Genomic DNA, 15,220 nt, shown 5'->3' with positions numbered 1-15,220 from the left:
AATGTAACAGGGTCATACATATTGACAATTACCTTAAATGTAAATGGATTAATAAATGCACCAACCGAAAGACACAGACTAGGTGGATGAAAACATGTGTACATATGCACTTCCACTTGTCATATGACTCTGCTTGACCCCCACAAATTGTATGCAATTATTTTATATTGTTAAGTTAATCATGTTCCCATGATGGCTTGCAATTACAATTTTTTTTTTTTGGTCTGGCTATTATTGATTGTGAAAACTGATAAACATCTTTTACTTTTGTGATTATGAAACTATATTCACTTAATTGTATCACGATTGGTTAACAGAAAAGTAGCAGAACTCTGTATCACCAAACCTAGGATCTAATAGAAAACCTTGTAATCCCTTTTTAAAATCCAGATGCATATCAAAATTATCTTGAAATTTTTTGAAAAATACAAATGTTCAGGTATTGCCTTTTTTCCTCCAGAGTTCCAGATATGTTTCTAATGAGCAGTCATGCTTAACAACAACTGAACTATATGATGATCTTTTACTTTTATCTAGTTTGTTTCCTTTTTTCTGTTTCAGATTCAGTGCTCCCATTTCATTTAGTTTATGTTCTCCAATTTCTCCATCTCTTCTTGCATACATATATATATAAATATGCATAATATATATATTTTAGAAAACTATGAACTTCTGCCTAACTAATTATGACATTTTGATTCCACTTGTTTGACTTAGTATAAACAGAATGCTAGATTTCTAATTAAAAAATAGACATGCAACAAGCAACAAAGGTTTACTGCATAGCACAGGGAACTGGAGCCAATATCTTGTAATAACTTATGACAGAAAATAATTTCAAAAATAATATATGTCTATTTGTACAACTCAATTACCTTGCTGTGCACCTGAAACACTGTAAGTCAATATACTTCAATAAAATTTATTTTTTTAAAAAAGACAACTGGATAAAGCAGTAAAATAAATCTCTGATGATGAGCATACAATATATAAAGATGTAACTTGTATGACAGCAACAACACGAACGAAGGCATTAGGGGATGGAGCCATATACTATTGAAATTAAAAAGACGCTAATCTGATTGTTATAAATTAAAATACTAATTATAATTCCCCAGGAAACCATTAAGAAAATAATATAATAGATGAAACAGAGACAAGGAAACTAAACTGTATATGAGAAAATATCTATTTAAAACGAAAGAGGCAGTTATGAAGGAAGAGTATAACAACAAATGTAAGACATACAGAAAACAAATAGCAAAATGGCAGATATAAATCCTTTTAGATGTAAAACGGATTAAACAATCCAAGAAAAGGGCAAAGACTGGCAGAATTAAAAAAAAAAAAAGATTAAACTATACCCTAGTTATAAGGGATCTATTTTAGATTCAAACACAAAAATAGACTGAAAATAAAATAATAAAACCTAAGTATAGGTAACATACATAAACATAAAAGTCTGTATTAATGGATTTTTAATTAGTAATTCCTCTTTTTCTTCCCTCTAATGACTTAAAATACAATTATACAAAACAATAACTATGTTAATCACCGTCACGCATAACATTGTTATTTACAACATACAATATCATTAATGTTGCATATTTACTTATATATGATATATGCTTTACTATATATAAACATCATATATTTATATTTATGTTACATACTTGTAATAGACACATTTAAAAGCACGTTACATGTACTTATATATATCACATACATTATATATAACACTAACAATATGTCATTTACAAGGGGGCTGGAGGAATCCAGTTATATAGGAGAAAAGTTTTTACATACCTTAAAACCAAGTTGGTATTAACCTGAAATACACTTAAAAATTATACGTGAATTGCAATCCTCAAGAAATAAACTAATAACGTAATATATATAGAAAAAATGAGAATGCCATCAAAACAGTACACTAGAACATCTAACACAAAAGAAGGTGGTGAATGAATTGAGAAACAAAAATGTATGGTATACAGAAAAAAAGAGCAAAGTGGTAATGTAATAAGCCTTCTATTTTGAATAATTTCACTAAAGACTAATGGATTATGTTCTCTAAGAGACTGGAAGAGTCAATATAAAAAGTGATCTAACTATATGCTGTCTATAAGAAACTCATTTTAGAACCAAATACACAAATGGGTTGAGAATGAAAACGTAAAAATTTATTCTATGAAAACTGTAACCAAAGGAGAGCCAGAGTGCCAATACTAATACTAGACAAAAACTTTAAAACAAAAATAGTTACATCAAAGAAGAATGATATAAAGGTCAATCTACCAAGATTAAAAAAATTATAAACATATACACAACAGAGCCCCAAATTATATGAAGCAAAAACTGACAGAAGATAACAATAGTTGGAAGCTTCAATATTTCATTTTCAATGATAAACAGAACTAGACAAAAGATTAACAAGGAACTAGAAAATTAAATACTACAAACCAACTAGACCTAACAGACATACATAGAATACCCCAGCAAACAAGAGCAAAATACATTCTTCAAGTGAACATGGAATATTCTCCATGACAGATATGTTAGGATACAAAATAAGGTTCCATTAAGTTTAAAAAGACTAAAAATTATACAAAGCATCTTCTCTGATCACAGGAGGAAAAAAATAGAAATCAATAACAATAGGAAATTTTGAAATTTAAAGCTGTTGAATGAAACAAGACACTCTTAATTAACCAACAGGTCAAAGAATCCATTACAAGGTAAATTACAAAATACCTTGAGAGAAATTAAAATGAAAACACAACATACCAACACTTAAGGAATGCAATGAATGCAGTGCTAAGAGTGCTAAGAGGAGGGAAATTTATAGTTGTAAAGGCCTACATTAAAAAAATAAAGATCTCAAATCTTTATTCAAATCTGAACTTTCCCTTTACGGAACCCAAGAAAAGAGTTAACTAAACCCAAAACAAGAAGAGGAAAGGAATATTACAGATTAGAATGTAAAAAGAGTAGAAAAACTACAGAGAAAAATCAATGAAACCAAAAATTGGTTCTTTAAAAAAGAAAAAGTGAAATGTTAGTTACTCAGTCATGTCCAACTCTGCGATCCCATGGACTATAGTCCACCAGCGTCCTCTGTCCATGAGACTTTTCAGGCAAGAATACTGGAGTGGGTTGCCATTCCCTTCTCCAGGGGATCTTCCCAACCCAGGAATTGAACCCAAGTCTCCCACACCGCAGGCCGATTGTTTACCATCTGAGCCATCACGGAAGATCTCTTTAAAAAAATCACCAAAATTAACTTTTGACTAAACTGACCAAGAAAAATAAGAAGACTCGAATTGGTAGCATCAGGCATGAAAGTAGAGCTATTACCAGAAGCTTTACAGAAATAAAAATTATTACAGAAGATGAACAAGTAGAGTTGGACCATAAAGAAGGCTGAGCGCTGAAGAACTGATGCTTTGAAATTATGGTGCTGGAGAACACTCTGAAGAGTCCCGTGCACAGTAAGGAGATCAAACCAGTCAATTCTAAGGGAAATCAACCCTAAATATTCATTAGAGAAGGACTGATGCTGAAGCTGAAGCTCCAATACTCTGGCCACCTGATGCAAAGAGCCGACTCAATGGAAAAGACCCTGATGCTGGGAAAGACTGAGGGCAGGAGAAGGGGTTGACAAAGGGTGAGAAATGGTTGGATGGCATCATCAACTCAAAAGACATAAGTCTGAGCAAACTTCGGGCAATAGTGAAGGACACAGAAGCCTGATGTGCTGTAATCCATGGAGTCACACAGAGTCAAACATGACTTAACAACTGAACAAAAACTGTCAACAAATCACTTGAAATAAACAAATTCCTAGAAACACACAAAGTATCAAAAGTTACTGAAGAAAGGTAACACTATCTAACTCATTCTATAAAACAAATATTACTCTAACAACAAAGCCAGAAAAAGATATCACTTGAAAACTACATACTAATATTTCATATGTATATATGAAATAGGAGCGAAGGGGACAGGACATAATCATTAAAGTAGGACAGAGCCATGATAGCAGGTCAGAACCAAGATAGCAGAAGATTCCACTTTCAGTAGACCTTGAACCTTATCACACACTTACTGTAATACATTAACATGCTAAATGATACACCCGTGGGCGCCATGACAGTTCCCAGGCCAACCATAAAAGGATAAAAAGTGGGCAGTGGTCCAATTCCTAGAAATCTCCAATTCCTAGAATTCTCCCCCCATTCTCTGAAACAGTTGGAATAATCCTCCCACTTATTAGCCTATGAAGTTACTCAGCCCATAAAAATTAATGCCCTCATATTTCTGGCCAGTCTCATCTTTTGACAAGGGATCTCATTCTGTCTACAGAATGTGTATCTCTCTAAATAAATCCCACTTTATATCTATTACTTTGTCACTCATTGAAGTCTTTGACTGTGTGGATCACAATAAACTGTGGAAAATTCTTCAAGAGATGGGAATACCAGACCACCTGAACTGCCTCTTGAAAAATCTGTATGCAGGTCAGGAAGCAACAGTTAGAACTGGACATGGAAAAACAGACTGGTTCCAAACCAGGAAAGGCTATATATTGTCACCCTGCTTATTTAACTTATATGCAGAGTAAATCATGAGAAACCCTGGGATGGATGAAGCACGAGTTGCAACTAAGATTGCCAGGATTATCATCAGTAACCTCAGATACGCAGATGACACGACCCTTATGGCAGAAAGTGAAGAAGAGCTAAAGAGCCTTTTGACAAAGGTGAAAGAGGAGAGTGAAAAAGGTAGCTTAAAATTCAACATTCAAAAAACTAAGATCACAGCATCCAGTCCATCACTTCATGGCAAATAGATGGGGAAACAATGGAAAAAGTGACAGACTTTATTTTGGGGGGCTCCAAAAATCACTGCAGATGGTACTGCAGCCATGAAATGAAAAGACGCTTCCTCCTTGGAAGAAAAGTTATGACCAACCAACAGCATATTAAAAAGCAGAGACGCTACTTTGCCAACAAAGGTCCATCTAGTCAAAGCTATGGTTTTTCCAGTAGTCATGTATGGATGTAAGAGATGGGCTATAAAGAAAGCTAAGCGCCGAAGAATTGATGCTTTTGAGCTGTTGGAAAAGATTCTTGCAAATTCCTCAGACTGTAAGGAGATCCAATCAGTCCATCCTAAAGGAAATCAGTCCTGAATGTTCATTGGAAGGACTATCTGAGGCTGTAATTCCAATACTTTGGCCACCCGATGGGAAGAACTGACTCACTGGAAAAGACCCTGATGCTGGGAAAGACTGAAGGCAGGAGGAGAAGGGGACGACAGGGATGAGATGGTTGGATGGTATCACTGACTTGATGGACATGAATTTGAGTAAACTCTGGGAGCTGGTGATGGACAGGGAGGCCTGGCATGCTGCAGTCCATGGGGTCGCAAACAGTTGCACACAACTGAGCAACTGAACTGAAGTCTTTCTGTGACAAGACATAAAGAACCTGAGCTTCATTAAGTCCTGAGACCAGGTATGCAATCTCAATTAAAAGACAGTGGGTTCAAGTCCCAGTCTGTGGGCTCAAGTCCCAATCTGAGTTTGGCTGAGTAACAGTCTCAGCCCATGGGTTCAAGTCTCATCTGAGTTGTGCAAGTTTCATATGGATGCAAAAGTTCTCCACAAAATGCTACTAAACTGAATCTAGCCCTATATTAAAATAATTTACACCATGATCAAGTTGGATTTATCCCAAACATGCAAAAGTGGTTCAGCTTATGAAAATCAACAGAATTCACCATATTAATTAGATCAACAGAACCACATGATGAACTCAGTTAATACAATAAAAATTGAGGCACTTCATCATCATGATAAAAGGCATCTAAGAAAAACCCACATATAACATCAGACTTAATGGAGGAAAACTGAAAACGTTTCCCCTAACATCAGGAAAATGACAAAGATGTCTGCTTTACTGCATAATTATGGAAGTTCTAGAAAGGGCAATTAAGCAATAAAAACAGACAAAGGCATGCAGATTTGAAAGAACAAAGTAAAACTATCTCTAGTCACAGATGACATGATTTTATATCTTGAAAATTCTAAAGAATACACCAAAAAAGAACTACCAGAGCTAATAAATTAATTCAGCAAACAAGATCAATATATAATAATTAGTTGAGACTCTATATAGCAATTGACAACCTGAAAATAAAATTAAGAAAACAATTTCTGTTACAAAAGTACCCAAGCATAACTTTATATTTGGTCTTCTGGCCCCCTATATCTGAGGTTCCATAAATTCAAACAACCACAGACCATGTAGTGTTGTTTAGTTGTCAAGTCATGTCTGACTCTGCAACTCCATGAACTGTAGGCCACCAGGCTCCTCTGTCCATGGGATTCTCCAGGCAAGAATACTGGAGTGGGTTGCCATTTCCTTCTCCAGCGGATCTTCCTGACCCAGGGATTGAACCTGCGTTTGCTGCATTAGCAGGCGGATTCTTTACTGCTGAGCTACAGGAAAGTCCATGGAGTGCGGTTAGTGCGTATTTAATGGAAAGTAAAGACCAAAAATGTACAAGTGGGCCTGCATAATTCAAACGTGTATACAATGAATATTACAGAACACTGCAGAATGAACTAAAGACCTAAATAAACTGGAAAACATCCTGTGTTCATGGATAGAAACCAACAATACTGTTAAGATTGCAAATCTATACAAATTCAATGCAATCACTCTCAAAATTCCAACTGCTCTTTTTGTAGAAATGAACAAGCTTATTCTAAAACTCATTTGAAATTTCAAGACATCTTGAATAACTAAAACAATCCTGAAAAAGAAAAACAAAAATTTAGAGGACTTGGATTTCTTCTGCAGTTTCAAAACTTACTAAAAGGCTACAGTAATCAAAACTGTGGAACTAGCTTAAGAATAAACATAAAGATCATGGAACAGAATTCATAGTTCTAAAACAACCCCATACATCTATGGTCAACTGATTTTCAACCAACAGTCTTTCTTGAGAAGAAAGATACCAACATGTATCCATGTTGGTATGAATGAAGTTTGACCCTTAGCTCACATTATACACACAAATTAACTTAAAATGGGTCAAAGACCTAAACTAAAACTAGAAAAACTCTTAGAAGATAAGATGAAGTAAAGCTAAGCTAAGTGACCTTGGATCTGGCAACAGGTTCCTAAACATAATACCAAAAGTACAACAAACAAAAAAGCAAATAAAATAAAATTGTATCAAAATTTAAAACTATTGTGTATCAAGGGACACTATCAAAAAAGTAAAAAAGACAAGCCACAGATTGGAGAAAATATCTCCAAATCTATCTGATAAGAGTCTAGAGTAGAAAATCTTTAATAACACTTACAGTTTAAAAGCCCAATTAAAAAATGGGCAAAGTACCTGAACACTTACTCAAAGAAGATATACTAACAGCCAAGGAACACATGAAAAGATGCTCAATATCACAAATTATTAGGGAAATGCAAATCAAAACCACAATCAGATACCACTTCTCTCCCAGTGGGAAGACTATTAACTTAATTAAAAAAAAAAAAGGAAAATAACAAGTGTAGATGAGGATGTGGAGAAATAGGCAAACTTCTATAATACACTGCTGGTGGTAATGTACAATGATGCAGCAGCCCCTGTGGAAAAGTTTGGCAGTTTCTGAAAATGTTAAACATTATTATATGACCCAGCAATTCTCAGTTAGTTCAGTTCAGTCGCTCAGTCGTGTCCAACTCTTTGCAACCCCATGGACTGCAGCATGCCAGACCTCCCTGTCCATCACCAACTCCCGGAGCTTGCTCAAACTCATGTCCATCGAGTCAGTAATGCCATCCAACCATCTCATCCTCTGTCGCCCCCTTCTCCTCCTGCCTTCAGTCTTTCCCAGCATCAGGGTCTTTTCCAGTGAGTCAGTTCTTCCCATCGGGTGGCCAAAGTATTGGAGTTTCAGCTTCAGCATCAGTCCTTCCAATGAATATTCAGGACTGATTTTCTATAGGATGGACTGGTTTGATCTCTTTGCAGTCCAAGGTACTTTCAAGAGTCTTCTCCAACACCACAGTTCAAAAGCATCAATTCTTCAGCGCTCAGCTTTCTTTATAGTCCAACTCTCAGATCCACACATGACTACTGGAAAAACCACAGACTTGACTAGATGGACCTTTGTTGGCAAAGTAATGTCTCTGCTTTTTAATATGCTGTCTATGTTGATCACAACTTTTTTTCCAAGGAGGAAGCGTCTTTTCATTTCATGGCTGCAGTCACCATCAGCAGTGATTGTGGAGCCCAAAAAGATAGTCTGTCACTTTTTCCACTGTTTCCCCATCTATTTGCCATTAAGTGATGGGACCAGATGTCATGATCTTAGTTCTCTGAGTGTTGAGTTTTAAGCCACCTTTTCACTCTCCTCTTTCACTTTCAACAAGAGGCTCTTTAGTTCTTCTTCTCTTTCTGCCATAAGGGTGGTGACATTTGCATATCTAAGGTTATTGATATTTCTCCCCGCAATCTTGATTCTAGCTTAATGCTTCATCCAGCCCAGCATTTCACATGATGTACTCTGCATATAAGTTAAATAAGCAGGGTGGCAATATACAGCCTTTCCCAACTTGGAACCAGTCTGTTGTTCCATGTCCAGTTCTAACTGTTGCTTCTTGACCTGCACACAGATTTCTCAGGGAGTGGTTCAGGTGGTCTGGTATTTCCATCTCTTGAAGAATTTTCCATAGTTTGTTGTGATCCACACAGTCAGAGGCTTTGGCGTAGTCAATAAAGCAGAAGTAGATGTTTTTCTGGAACTCTCTTGCTTTTTCGATGATCCAGTGGATGTTGGCAATTTGATCTCTGGTCCCTCTGTCTTTTCTAAATCCAGCTTGAAAATCTGGACGTTCTTGGTTCATGTACTATTGAAGCCTGATTTGGAGAATATTGAGCATTACTTTGCTAGCGTGTGAGATGAGTGCAATTGTGCAGTAGTTTGAGCATTCTTTGGCATTGCCTTTCTTTGACCTTTTCCAGTCCTGTGGCCACTGCTGAGTTTTCCAAATTTGCTGGCATATTGAGTACAGCACTTTCACAGCATCATCTTTCAGGATTTGAAACAGTCAACTGGAATTCCATCACCTCCACTAGCTTTGTTGGTAGTGATGCTTCCTAAGGCCCACTTGACTTTGTCTTCCAGGATGTCTGGCTCTAGGTGAGTGATCACACCATGGTGGTATATCAACAAGAAAACTGAAAAACAGAGTCTAACAAAAACTTGTACACAAATGTTCAGAGAGTTATTATTCACAACAACCAAAGAATAAACAACTCAAATGTTTAAACAAAACAAATGGATGAATGGATAAACAAAATGTGGTCTATCCCTAGCAGGGAATTTTCTTTTATTCAGTCACTAAAAAAAGAAGGAAGTACTGACACAGGGATGAACCCTGAAAATATTATGCTAGATTAAAGAAGCCAGGACAAAAAACACTTGTTTTATGATTCCACTGACATGAAATGTCCATAATGGGCAAATCCATAGAAACAGAAAGCAGATTAGTAGGTGCCACGGGGTGGGGGGTGGGAAGGTGGGATCAGGAATGCCTGTTTAATTTCTTTCTACGGTCCTGCATATATTCTGGTGGTGATGGTTGTACAACTCCGTGAATACACTGAAAGGCACTTCACACTTCAAAATAATTTAAATGAATTTCATGTTACAGAATTTCATCTCAAGTCTTTAAAAAATGACATGAGATACCAGTTCGCACCCAGTGAGTGAGGAGGACGTTCAACAAGTAGAACTCCCATACATTGCTGGAGAGAATGGTTATTAAAAACGTCTTTAGTTTCTCCCATGGAGCAACTAAGCCTGCACACCACAATTACTGAGTCCAAGCAGCAACTAGAGAGCCTGTGTGCTCCAGAGTCCATGTTCTACAACAAGATTAGCCTGCACCCGCAATGAAGACCCAGTGCAGCCAAAAAAATTCTATAGTTGTTCATCACATTAAATATTCAATAGACATACAATCCATCAACTCCAAGAAAAATTTTTAAAAATGTCCACAACTATAAACAAATGTTCATAGCAGCATTATCATAACAGACCAAAATTAGAAAGAACCCAAATACCCATCAACAGATGATGGGTAAACTGTGGCATATTCTCACAACAGCTCAACAATAAAAAGGAATGGAACTGACAGATACATGCAGCAACATGGATGAATCATAAACAATATTGTTACACAAAATATCTGAGACACAAAGCATATAAACTATAGGATTCCATTTATATGAAGCTGGAATATAGGGAAATTTGTTTATGATATTAGAAATCAGAAGAGTAGTTACCTCTCAAATATCTTTTGCTATTGATTTCTAACATAATTCCAGAGTGATAAAAGAACAGACTCTGTATGAGTTCAATACCTTTAGATCATGAAATTTTTGCACCTTGTTTTATAAAGTCCTTGGATATGTTTCAGTGTCTCCTAGTTTACAATCTATGGGAACTTGAATAGAATTTGTATCCTTCTGTTTTGTGAAACTTGCATAAATCTTAATTATGTTGAATTGGTTCATGATGCTTTTCAGGTCTACTATATCCTTCTACTTTTCTGTATATTCATTCTGTTAATTGTTGACAGTCTGATATTGAAACTCCAACTAAAAATCTCAATTTATCTACTTAAAAAATAACTGCAATATACAATGCAACTATATGTAACTTTGTTCTGTATTTTCCAAGTCTCCTGTAAATATGTTATCATAATTTCATAATTTAAAAAAGAAAAAAGAAAAAAAGAAGAGTGGTTTCAATGGTAAGAGAAAGGAGACAGGAACAAGGCATGAAATAACCTTCTGAGGTGACAGATATGTTCTTTGATGGGGGAGGTGGTAATCACATGGATATATATATATTTGTTAGAATTCACCAATCTGTGTGCTTAAAATGGGTGCATTTTATTGTATGTGTATTATAAAAAGGTATTAGAAATTTTGTAAATCTGCATGATGAGATTTCTATGGGAGTCTTAAAGTAAATCAATCTCACTAGGCCCAGCACATTGCAGGTGCTCAATCAGTACAGAAGAAAACAGTGTGCTAGGAAGGTAGACTGTTTTATAATCACAGCCAAAAACGTATTCCATAATGTCCTAAAGGAATTTACTATCTAGTTCAGAATGTAATACAACCTCTGAACCAACTCATTATCCTTCACAGCTCCTATAGGTGCCACAACAGCCTCTAGATTATATTGTCCCAGGGTGATCAGTCCTCAAATTTCAAATTCTCCTGTCTTGCTTATTCTCCATTTTTGACTCTTCACTTAGGTTGTGTTCAAGGACTTGATATGCCAAATTTTCCTTGGTTTCCCAGTCAACTGAGACAGGGACTTCAGTGCCACAGCCACTGCTGCTGCTGCTGCTGCTAAGTCGCTTCAGTCGTGTCCGACTCTGTCCGACCCCATAGACGGCAGCCCACCAGGCTCCCCTGTCCCTGGGATTCTCCAGGCAAGAACACTGGAGTGGGTTGCCATTTCCTTCTCCAGTGCATGAAAGTGAAAAGTGAAAGTGAAGTCACTCAGTCGTGTTCGACCCTTAGCGACCCCACGGACTGCAGCCCACCAGGCTCCTCCATTCATGGGATTCTCCAGGCAAGAGTACTGGAGTGGGGTGCCATTGCCTTCTCCGCCACAGCCACTACTCAACTCTATTCTTTCATATGCTTAGCTTGCAAAACTAAGAACTTAAACTCAGAAGAACCGTAGGCCCTCCATTTCACCAGGGTAGTGAGACTCTAAAATAATAAATACAGCAACAGAACACATTTCAGCATACAATATATCAATAGTTGGCAAATAAATCAAACTGGGCTACTACTGAAGGCCCGAAGGAGACAAAGGTTGATTCTAAGTCAGGCTTGCTATGAAAAGGCAAGAGGAACGATTATCAGCCAGGTAGAGAGGCTTAAGGAAAAGAAATAAAGGATAGTGGCATTACAGAAGAATGAATAAATCCATTTGTCTAGATTCAAGAATAAAAAATTTATATTTGTATATATATGAGGTGGTCTGAAAAAGCAAAGGTCTCATTTGATAATTACATAAAGTTGTGGGTTAGACAGAACACATATTATTTTCATTTACAGATGAGGAAATTATAGTATGGCAAGGTTAATATTTACCTAAGGTCATAAAACTACCTAGGAACGGAGTCAGTACTGAATGAAACTCATTTTCTCTTGATTCACTGCCAAATGTTCATTTAATTAGACCATGATTATGCTCAGGTTCTCCAGCTTTGCTTAACAGAACTCTTTAATCAACTTTCCACAAGGAATGCAGCCTCCATGTGTCTCTTCTTGCATTCATACCTCCCGCCTGAAGCACACCTCAAGAAATACTTTAACATAAACCTTATTCTTTTACCAATAACCCTGATTATATTCATGATAGTAAAAAGGTGTCTATGTTTACAGGCCATAGATATATGACTACATCCTTCTTCCACTGGCTACCAAAAGATCTGAGCTCCAATAATAATTTTTTAAAATTGTCTTTGGGTTACAGATCAGAAAATTTCTAACACTGTGCAGCAAAACAAACTTTCCGCTTATTCGAAGCTTGACATTATCACCTGCAGTGCAGTCAAGGGTGTGTCTCAAAGCCTAGGGTGCTCCTATGTTACTGTCCTTCTTCATTATAGTAAATAAGAAAGGTACCTTAGCTTTCACTGCAACATCAAATGGCCTTCCTATTTTTCTGTTCTTCAACAGAAACATATTTAAATCTTTTCCATATTCCCTAAGAGCTTCCCTGATGGCTCAGATAGTAAAGAATCTGTCTACAATGCAGGAGACCTGGGTTCAGTCAGTGGGCTAGGAAGATCCCCTGGAGGAAGTAACGGCAACCCACTCCAGTATTCTTGCCTAGAGAATTTCATGAATAGAGGTACAGTCCAGGGGGTCACAAAGAGTCAGACATGACTGAGCAACTAAAACTTTGACTTTCATATTTCCAAGCCTTCTAAAGACCCTATCTTCCCTTCCTGTCACTATAACTTCCTACCTACAGTGACACATTCTTTGCAAAGAGTATACTCAATCCACCTCCACTTAAAGCCCATCATTTTCATCTAGTACTGTATTTACCTTAGCCATCTCCTGAAATTCTCACTAAGGCACCAAGGGCATCTTAGACACCAGAAACAAAGGCCCATTTTTCAAGTCTTAGCTTTTCAGAACCCATGAAGTTGGAGAGGCTGATATAGAGTTCACCAGGATGACAGCACTTACTTAACTCTTACTCTGTGCCGGGCACTGTACTAATTAAGCTTTCAAAAACGTTCCAATTAATTCTCACATCTGAGAAGTGTTTTTTACTCCCATTTCAGACATTAAAATTTAGGATCAAAATTACCCAAAAACCATACAGTCACTGAAGCCTGCACGATGCCAATGTTCATAATTTTGTGACATTTGAAGATTAATTCCAAGTTTTCTTCCTAACTCTGTTGCCTTTTCTCCAACTCTTTCACTATTTCATCATCTTCTGCTCATCACTACTTCTCTTAATTCACATGCTCTCCTGGGCAATTTCCATTTCCTCCCATGACTTTGACTGCATTCTATACCAGTGTTTCTCAATCTTTTAAAACTTTTTATAAACATAAAAACCTTGCACTCTTCCTGTTTTGAAACAGATTTGAAACAGATTTTTCCCAAATAGAAATTATAATGCTGAGTGTTTGTCCAAACTATACCTCCTTCAGCCTTTAAAGCTCTGATAACCTCGTAGGCATCACCCCATGACTGAGAATCGCTGCTTGGGCTCTAGGTCTCTCAAACTGTCTTCCCTCTATTCGACACGCCCACCACTCTCTCCCAGACATCTCTCCTGAACTACAGACAAATATTACCAACGATCTAATAAAAATAGATCCTTTAGTATCTCCCCAGACCGTTCAAACTACGGCCATTCACAGCAAAACTCTTATTTCCCTTAGCAAAGCTGAACCATCTCTTTGTGTCCTCCATTTTGGCTAAAGGTATTTACAATATCCCCTTTTCTATGCTTTTTAAGGTACCTATTTGTGGAACAGCGATACTGGCGCTACTTCCCTGAGCTTTTTCATAGTAAGTTAAAAATCAACCACCAAACAATGAGTGATTATCATGGCCAGGTGGTAAGGAATGCATAGTACAAGATTTAACTCTTTTACTCCTTAAGAAGTTTACAGGCAGAAACATACCAAAATCGTTTTTTGTGTGTGTGTTTTCTCACAAGACGAAATTAACTTAGTTTTAAAGTATCTCAACTAAATCCTTACTACAAATCCTATTTTAAGAGATGTAAAAAACTGAGATTCAAAAGGAGTAAGTAATTTAACCAAATTTTTACAAACTGATCTGTGGAAGGTCCAGACCCAAAACCCTAGACTTGAGATTTCAAATCTCCTTTCCAGTTACTGTTGAAATAAACTTCTCAGTAAAACGAAATCAGGTGTAGGTATAAGAGGTCAATAGAGCAGCGCACGCAAATACCAAAAAGCACAAGGCGCCCGGGACGCGCTCTAGGCCGGGGGCTTCCTGGCCCAACCCTCGCTCCGACGCCCCCCGGCCGCTCTCGCCCGTGAAGTGTCTCTGCGGCCTGCCTCCAGATGGCCGGGTGACCGCAGGAAAACCGCACTCGGGGCGCGGAGAACAGAGCCTGCAGCAGCCAACCCGCCCCGCCCCAAGCTGAATCCGGGCTCGGCCGCAACCGCTGCGTCCCCAGCAGCCGGAACAGTCGACCCGCGGGAAACAAGCGTACCTGGTGGAGGAAGCAACTGGAAGGCAGGCGGTCCGGGCAACTTTAGAAAGCCAGAATGACGCCGGTGGCGAGGTGGGCCGACCGGCGGCGCTAACTGCATTCACTCTGGTAGGTCAACTCGGAACCACGAGGACTCTTCAGGGTAGCGGAGGGACGCAGGAGGGCGAGCTCCGAGCGCGGACCTGAAGCCGAGAAGGCGTCGCAGAGGAGGAGCGGGCGGGGCACAGAGACACCACCCACGGGGGCGGGCGCAGGCGCGAGGGGCGGGACGCGCAGGGCGAGGAGGCGGGCACTGAGGGACTGGGCGCGCTGCGCGAGGGGCGGGCACGTGGGGGTGAGCGCGAGGCGGGGCGCGCGACGTGAGGGGGCGGAGCGCACGTATCGGCGCCGCGGCCG

The 15,220-nt window shown here is 38.3% G+C and overlaps 1 protein-coding gene across 4 annotated transcripts in view; it reads right to left on the bottom strand.

Moving 5' to 3' along the window:
* SLC25A40 (solute carrier family 25 member 40) overlaps window positions 1–15,038 on the bottom strand; it is a 75,271-nt gene extending 60,233 nt beyond the window's left edge. For all 4 annotated transcript variants that reach the window (XM_081536491.1, XM_081536498.1, XM_081536492.1 and 1 more), the window contains exon 1: window positions 14,825–15,038. The gene's annotated coding sequence lies outside the window, so the exon portion shown is untranslated. The remainder of the gene's footprint in view (window positions 1–14,824) is intronic.
* Window positions 15,039–15,220: the final 182 nt, after the last annotated feature.

This window comes from Giraffa tippelskirchi, chromosome 10, assembly GCF_054371585.1.
Source record: "Giraffa tippelskirchi isolate mGirTip1 chromosome 10, T2T-mGirTip1v1.2.pri, whole genome shotgun sequence".
NCBI lineage: Eukaryota > Metazoa > Chordata > Mammalia > Artiodactyla > Giraffidae > Giraffa > Giraffa tippelskirchi.
The sequence above is the reverse complement of the archived record's forward strand: the minus strand, read 5'-3'. Positions and strand labels throughout refer to the sequence as shown.